The following is an 8,621-nucleotide window of genomic DNA, read 5'->3' as shown; positions in this document are numbered from 1 at the left end:
CAATCGAGCTAGGGGGTACAATATCACATTACAATTACACAAGGACCTTAAGGGACATGCATATGCTTACAATTCTAACAGCGTTTTTGTTAGTAGAGCATTTAACCTTCTTAAAATACAGTTCAATTTATTTTTGTAGGGTACGAAAATGTGGTTTTCTGTTTGTAAATGTACATTTGTGTATATGAAATTTGGCCAAAAGAATAATTAAATTAATTACATAAAAATTATTACGCTTATTTCAATTATATGTAAAGAATCCAAACAGTACATCGCTCCACAATAGTGTAAAATCTTCATAAATGTGTTCAATTATAAACCTACTGATGTCTTGCCACAGTTTTCTTACATGCATACAATGCCAAAAAAGATGCACAACTGTTTCTGGGTGGTCATTACAAAATGAGCAATTTGAGTTTATGTTTTCCTTAAACTTCTTCATATAGTGGTTGGCAGGATAATATTTATGAATAATTTTAAAGGAAACGTCCTTAATTTTGTTAACAAGTAGGTATGTGTGTGGCAACATCCAAACTTTTTTCCAATAAATATTATCAATAAATCCATTCCAATAAGGCATGACATAAGGCATCAACATACAACATCCTGCTGAAACAAGGATCGTATCGCTCTGTTGTTGAATGGACCAAAAGGACCAAAAGAGAAACAAATCTTTCCGACTGATGAGTCAACAGGGTCAACAGAAGGTAGGCTCTGAGGGTCAGGTCTTGACATGTTCCTGAATAACATAGCAACACCTGAACAATTGCAAAATCTTTAGGTGTTACAGGGACCTTGTAAAGTGATAAGAATTCTTTACCAGTTGGCTCACCAATAGGATATTATTTCGGAACCAATATTCTAAAAACAGAGACCTATTTTTATACAATATAATACAATACAATTCATCTTCTCGAACACGGTCCTCCTTTTTTTCGCGTCACTGTGTTCACGTGATGAACTAACGTGTAATTCTAGCGAAGTACACGCGCGTGGGAGCACCAGGCACCAATTTTGACTTTGTGGCTGTGATTACTAGTGGAACTAGTAATTCCACTGGGATTCTCTGCCTCTAACCCTGTTACGGGGGCTGAGTCACTGGCTTGCTGGGGCTCTCTCGTGCCGTCCCTGGGGGGGGGTGCGTCACCTGGGTGGGTTGATTCACTGTTGTGTTCGGCCTGTCTGGGTTGCCCCCCTTGGGTTGTACCGTGGCGGAGATCTTTGTGGGCTATACTCGGCCTTGTCTCAGGATGGTAAGTTGGTGGTTGAAGATATCCCTCTAGTGGTGTGGGGGATGTGCTTTGGCAAAGTGGGTGGGGTTATATCCTTCCTGTTTGGCCCTGTCCGGGGTGTCCTCGGATGGGGCCACAGTGTCTCCTGACCCCTCCTGTCTCAGCCTCCAGTATTTATGCTGCAGTAGTTTATGTGTCGGGGGGCTAGGGTCAGTTTGTTATATCTGGAGTACTTCTCCTGTCCTATTCGGTGTCCTGTGTGAATCTAAGTGTGCGTTCTCTAATTCTCTCCTTCTCTCTTTCTTTCTCTCTCTCGGAGGACCTGAGCCCTAGGACCATGTCCCAGGACTACCTGACATGAGGACTCCTTGCTGTCCCCAGTCCACCTGGCCATGCTCCTGCTCCAGTTTCAACTGACCTGAGCCCTAGGACCGTGCCCCAGGACTACCTGACATGAAGGCTCCTTGCTGTCCCCAGTCCACCTGACTGTGCTGCTGCTCCAGTTTCAACTGTTCTGCCTTATTATTATTCGACCATGCTGGTCATTTATGAACATTTGAACATCTTGGTCATGTTCTGTTATAATCTCTACCCGGCACAGCCAGAAGAGGACTGGCCACCCCACATAGCCCGGTTCCTCTCTAGGTTTCTTCCTAGGTTTTGGCCTTTCTAGGGAGTTTTTCCTAGCCACCGTGCTTTTACACCTGCATTGTTTGCTGTTTGGGGTTTTAGGCTGGGTTTCTGTACAGCACTTTGAGATATCAGCTGATGTACGAAGGGCTATATAAATAAATTTGATTTGATTTGATTTGAACTAGTCAAGCACTAGAGACAAGAGATGGCTACCGACAGGCTGCAGTTCCATGAAATGGGTTTAGATTATCTTCTCTCCGGTGAAAATATGAGGATAAATGAAGTGTTAAATCGCATGACCTCAATTGTGATATCAAACGGTTACAGAACCATACATCAGTAGACACTGAAAGCAGCTAGGATCTCTAACCTAGCTAGCCAACATTAGCTTGTGAATGTGTTTACTTTGCCTGTCAATCGTCCTGAATTTTAACTAATTTACATATTCAAGAGTAAATGGAATTAACCAAATTATGCATAGTATGTAGCTAGCTAGATATTATTTAACCGTCCTGATGTGTTCCAGTCGAATTGGGTCGATTTACAAGTTTTCACTGAAAAATGTTCATTTAATCAGATTGTTATAAAGTTCCATGACTGTCCACACAGGGCGTCTGAACACACAAAATACATTTAGATGATTTTCATTACATTTGGGGTGTTTTAACTTTGGTGTTCTGTGGAATTGTGAAACTGTAAAATCTAACTGACAGAACGTCCAGCTGGAGTAAAATCTAACTGACAGAACGGCCAGCTGGAGTAAAATCTAACTGACAACAGCCAGCTGGAGTAAAATCTAATTGACAGAACATCCAGCTGGAGTAAAATCTAACTGACAGAACAGCCAGCTGGAGTAAAATCTAACTGACAGAACGGCCAGCTGGAGTAAAATCTAACTGACAGAACATCCAGCTGGAGTAAAATCTAACTGACAGAACGTCCAGTTGGAGTAAAATCTAACTGACAGAACGGCCAGCTGGAGTAAAATCTAACTGACAGAACGGCCAGCTGGAGTAAAATCTAACTGACAGAACGGCCAGCTGGAGTAAAATCTAACTGACAGAACAGCCAGCTGGAGTAAAATCTAACTGACAGAACATCCAGCTGGAGTAAAATCTAACTGACAGAACAGCCAGCTGGAGTAAAATCTAACTGACAGAACGGCCAGCTGGAGTAAAATCTAACTGACAGAACAGCCAGCTGGAGTAAAATCTAACTGACAGAACGGCCAGCTGGAGTAAAATCTAACTGACAGAACATCCAGCTGGAGTAAAATCTAACTGACAGAACATCCAGCTGGAGTAAAATCTAACTGACAGAACGGCCAGCTGGAGTAAAATCTAACTGACAGAACGGCCAGCTGGAGTAAAATCTAACTGACAGAACATCCAGCTGGAGTAAAATCTAACTGACAGAACAGCCAGCTGGAGTAAAATCTAACTGACAGAACGTCCAGCTGGAGTAAAATCTAACTGACAGAACGGCCAGCTGGAGTAAAATCTAACTGACAGAACGGCCAGCTGGAGTAAAATCTAACTGACAGAACATCCAGCTGGAGTAAAATCTAACTGACAGAACAGCCAGCTGGAGTAAAATCTAACTGACAGAACGTCCAGCTGGAGTAAAATCTAACTGACAGAACGGCCAGCTGGAGTAAAATCTAACTGACAGAACGGCCAGCTGGAGTAAAATCTAACTGACAGAACGGCCAGCTGGAGTAAAATCTAACTGACAGAACAGCCAGCTGGAGTAAAATCTAACTGACAGAACATCCAGCTGGAGTAAAATCTAACTGACAGAACAGCCAGCTGGAGTAAAATCTAACTGACAGAACGGCCAGCTGGAGTAAAATCTAACTGACAGAACGGCCAGCTGGAGTAAAATCTAACTGACAGAACATCCAGCTGGAGTAAAATCTAACTGACAGAACGGCCAGCTGGAGTAAAATCTAACTGACAGAACAGCCAGCTGGAGTAAAATCTAACTGACAGAACGGCCAGCTGGAGTAAAATCTAACTGACAGAACATCCAGCTGGAGTAAAATCTAACTGACAGAACAACCAGCTGGAGTAAAATCTTGAACCTTGCATGTGAAAGTGTTTATCCTGTTTCCTACCAAGGAGATGGGGCAGCAGGTACAGGCCATGATCCGCCAGCTGACTGCCTATTGTGCCAGGGAAGTCCTCTACTCTACACTGATGCAGGGATGTAGTCATTAGTGCATACCATAGCAAACAGTTGCAAAACGCTTCAAACAGAAAACATTTTGCAACGAAAAGAAGAGTTTCTATTGGACAAATTCTGTATGGTCCCTCCCCGTTTTGTTACATTTGCTTCATAGTTAATACACCCCAGGTGACGGTACATTGACCCCTCACCTCTAACCCCCACAGAGCTAAGGAGTAAGGAGTCTCCAGAAGAATCAACTTTCAGAATGTCTCCAACTTCATCAACTTTGACTTCCCCATCACCGTTGAGTCCTACATCCACTGCGTCGGACGGTAAGTGTCACCACAACAGAATACAACTTTATTATTCACGTAGAGATGGAAACCAGCTGCAACTCTGAAATAACACACAAAGGTTACGTCTCAAATCGCACGCTATTCCTCCTGTAGTGCACTACATTTGAGCAGAGCTCTATAAGAGGGTGGATAAAGCGCAGCAATTCAGCCTCGCTCTCCATCTGTAGAATGGTGCAAGCAGACGACCCAGTCACACCTTCACCTTCTCACAGAGCTCCCCCTGCTGGCCGAGGTGGAGGACGCACTCACAGGATGTACGCACAGGCACAGGTGTTTCTATCTGATGTGTGTTTAACTGACCTAGCGTCTCTAATTGTGGATCTAATTGATGTAGACCAGGTATTCCCAAACTGGGGTACGCACAAAACCGTCGGGGGTACGCCAGATAAAAATGTGATTCACATTTTATGCATTTTTTTGTAAATTTTTTCTTCACATTTTCAAACAGTCCATTTATATTTTCCAATGGGACTATACATTTGGGTGAGTTTTTTTTCTCGCCTGAGTAGCTTCGTTTCACTTCCCAAAATAAAATTAAACCATCTAAAATTAACAACACAATGCCAATTACAGGTAGTCTAGTCAAATAATTAACATCCAATCACATTAACCGTTACTCTCTCACGGGAATTCCACTAACGGTCCAGTTGTAGCCAAATGTAACTGCTGCTCATGTTGGTATCTGTACTGATGGCGCAAGCCATGACAGGGAGACATAGTGGAGTGGTAACGCGCGTGAAAGCAGTTGCTCCCGATGCCAGTTTACTTTACTGACCATTATTTTCACTTGTCTGACCGCTTGCATGATGATGAGATTCTCACACGACTGGCCTATCTGGGTGATGTTTTTTCCTCGTCTGAATGATCTGAATCAAGGTTTACAGGGACTCTCCAACTATATTTAATGTGCGGGACAAAATTGAGGCTATGAATAAGAAGTTGGAGCTCTTCTCTGTCTGCATTAACAAGGACAACACACAGGTCTTTCCATAATTGTATGATTTTTTGTTTGCAAATGAACTCAAGCTTAAGGATAATGTCAAATGTGATATAGTGAAGCACCTGAGTGAGTTGTGTGCGCAATTATGCAGGCACCTTCCCGAAACGGACGACACAAACAACTGGATTTGTTATCCCTTTCATGCCCTGCCTCCAGTCCACTTACCGATATCTGAACAAGAGAGCCTCATTGAAATTGCAACAAGCGGTTCTGTGAAAATTGAATTTTTAATCAGAAGCCACCGCCAGATTTCTGGATTGGGCTGCACTCACGAGTATCCTGCCTTGGCAAATCGCGCTGTTAAGAAACTGATGACGTTTGCAACCAGGTACCTATGTGAGAGTGGATTCTCGGCCCTCACTAGCATGAAAACTAAATACAGGAACAGACTGTTTGTGGAAAATGATTTAAGACCGAGACTCTCCAATACAACCCAACGCTGCAGTTATGTGCATCTTTTCAAGCACACCCTTCTTAAACTGTGGTGAGATACTCACAATTTCCGATGAACAAATAAGGTTTTATATGTAAGATGGTTATTATTTGTGCCCTGGTCCTATAAGAGCTCTTTGTCAATTCCCACGAGCCAGGTTGTAACAAAACTCACACTCATTCTTATGTTTAATAAAGGTATCTTGTGGTGTGTGTGTGGCAGACTTACAATGATGGTAAAAAACAACATTTGAGAGTGTGCTGACCCTGGTGCTAGAGGGGGTACGCTGACCCTGGTGCTAGAGGGGGTACGCTGACCCTGGTGCTAGAGGGGGTACGCTGATCCTGGTGCTAGAGGGGGTACGCTGACCCTGGTGCTAGAGGGGGTACGCTGACCCTGGTGCTAGAGGGGGTACGCTGACCCTGGTGCTAGAGGGGGTATGCTGACCCTGGTGCTAGAGGGGGTACGCTTACCCTGGTGCTAGAGGGGGTACGCAGCTGACCCTGGTGCTAGAGGGGGTACGCAGCTGACCCTGGTGCTAGAGGGGGTACGCTGACCCTGGTGCTAGAGGGGGTACGCAGCTGACCCTGGTGCTCGAGGGGGTACGCAGCTGGAGGTTGAATGTTTGAACGGGTACGGACTATAAAACGTTTCGGAACCACTGATGTAGACTGTTTAACTGACCTAGCATCTGTGTGGATCTAATTGATATAGACTGTTTGACCTAGCATCTCTCTCTGTCTCTCAGATAACGCTGAGTGGGTTTTGAAGCCGTATGGGTTTAAGATGGAGATCGAGGGCTTCAGATACTGCTAATCGGGTATGTACACACACCTCTATGATATCATAGCACACCTGTTCACCTCACCCCTGGTAGTATATGAGTTTGGATTGTGTGGCCATTCACTCAAGGTGAATGGGCTTCTCTCTCCTCTGTTTCTCTCCCTTCTGTTTCTCTTTCTTCTCCCTTAACTGATTGGTCCGTTGTTCTGTCACTCAAACATACTTTGAGGACAACGTTAAAGACCTGCACCCTGCCGTCATCAACCACACCTGAAAAACATCCTGAAATACCTTAGTAAGACACACACTGCTTAGAGACCTCTTCTATAATATTTAAACCTTACACTCAGATTATGGTGAATGTAAACAATTTCTCATTGTCCGTTTCAGTCCCTCCGACGCTGAGGGGAGGGCCAACCCAATGTCAGGCAGGAGAAGAGAGAAGCCCAAACCTGTCGGGGTCGTCAAGACAACCATCAAGGTAAGGCTCCGTCCTAACTAACTCTAACCCAGACATAACCCTTTAACCCTAGCCGTAACCTAGCTCAACAAAGACCACACTGGGGAGTAGCAAGCCGTTTGCCGACATTCCATTCACTTTTTTCTCATGGTTATTTCTTTCACACTGGGAGCAGCAAACTGTAAGCAGGCATTTACATTTCAAAGTGTAATGAATACACTGATCTAACCTTGTCTCATCCCTCCTTCCATCCATTCCTCCCTTCTCTTCATCCATCCCTCCCTTCTCTTCCTAGAAGGACTTCTGAGGCAAGAACCACTTGAAGAGCTTTTGCTCCCCCGGAGTGAGGAGCCGAGGGGGCAAGGCTAGCAAATCCTAGGATTCCATGTCAACGTGAAACCAAATAAAATTCACCTATGACATCACCAGTTTCCAGATCAGTGCAGATGGAGGGGAAACAAACTGAGGAAGCCACTGGAGACTGAGATGCAGCCGAAGTGTCCACTATCAGACCCCAAACGGAAGAAAACTGACTGAAACAGGAGGGGACAATCTGAACTTATCCAATAAGAAACACTTGTTTTTGTATTCTGTTGGAAAACATTTTGCTACGTTTTGAAACAGTGCACACCATTACTCTTAAAGTGAGCCAACATCGGAGTTTGCCTGGTTAGAAAACCTGTCAAATTAATATAATGTGCATTCCCTCCTAAACACGACACAGTAATGTTATGGCTGCATTACTCTGCACCTCCACTGATGCGAATGAACTTCTTTCTCTTTACTAGTGTTCAATGAAATCCGAATTGAAGAATTAAAATTGTTTTTCAAGAAGTAATTTTCTATTATTGAATTGTCAATAATAGAAATGGAATTGACCCCAATTCTGGTATTTCCTATACACATGCTATGTACGTGAGGTCATTTCAGATGGCTACATGTGGGTATTGCACTTATTGTTTCTTTGTAATTACAATTCAGAAAACGTTTATTACATGTTTTGTATTTTTGCTCTTTAAGCCGTTAACCATAAATCATGTCATGTCAGTCCCAGAGGTCTCTCCCTCTAACCAAAGGTTCTTTGGGGGGGCCACCCGAGTGGCACAGCAGTAAGGCACTGCCTCGCAGTGCTTAAGGCGGCACTACAGACCCAGGTTCGATCCCAGGCTGTGTTACAGCCGGCCGTGACCGGAAGACCAATGAGGCAGGACACAATTGGCCCAGCGTCATCCGGGTTAGAGGGTTTGGCTGGCCGGGATTTCCTTGTCCCATCGCGCACGTTTCCTCCGACACATTGGTTCGGTTGGCCTTTCGGGTTAAGCAAGCAGTGTGGAGGACGCATGGCTCTCAACCTTCGCCTCACCAGAGTCTGTACGGAAGTTGCAGCGATGGGACAAGACCGTAACTACCAATTGGATATCACAAAAGATTGGGGAGGAAAAGGGGTAAAAGTACAAAAAGATAAATAAAAAGTTATTTGGGGACGTGCTTTGAATGTAATTATGAACTGGTGTTAAAATAAATTATGGACACAATGTAGAAAGCAAGTGGAATT

At 44.1% G+C, this 8,621-nt stretch overlaps 1 long non-coding RNA gene across 1 annotated transcript; it reads left to right on the top strand.

Moving 5' to 3' along the window:
* Window positions 1-3,044: 3,044 nt before the first annotated feature.
* LOC118387981 (uncharacterized) lies at window positions 3,045-8,573 on the top strand. Its single transcript, XR_004826485.2, has 4 exons — window positions 3,045-4,366; window positions 6,572-6,643; window positions 6,997-7,087; window positions 7,362-8,573. It is a non-coding gene; the product is annotated as an uncharacterized LOC118387981 (long non-coding RNA).
* The last annotated feature ends 48 nt before the right edge of the window (window positions 8,574-8,621 follow it).

This window comes from Oncorhynchus keta, chromosome 9 (genome assembly GCF_023373465.1).
Source record: "Oncorhynchus keta strain PuntledgeMale-10-30-2019 chromosome 9, Oket_V2, whole genome shotgun sequence".
NCBI lineage: Eukaryota > Metazoa > Chordata > Actinopteri > Salmoniformes > Salmonidae > Oncorhynchus > Oncorhynchus keta.
This window is presented reverse-complemented; position numbering and strand designations above follow the sequence as displayed.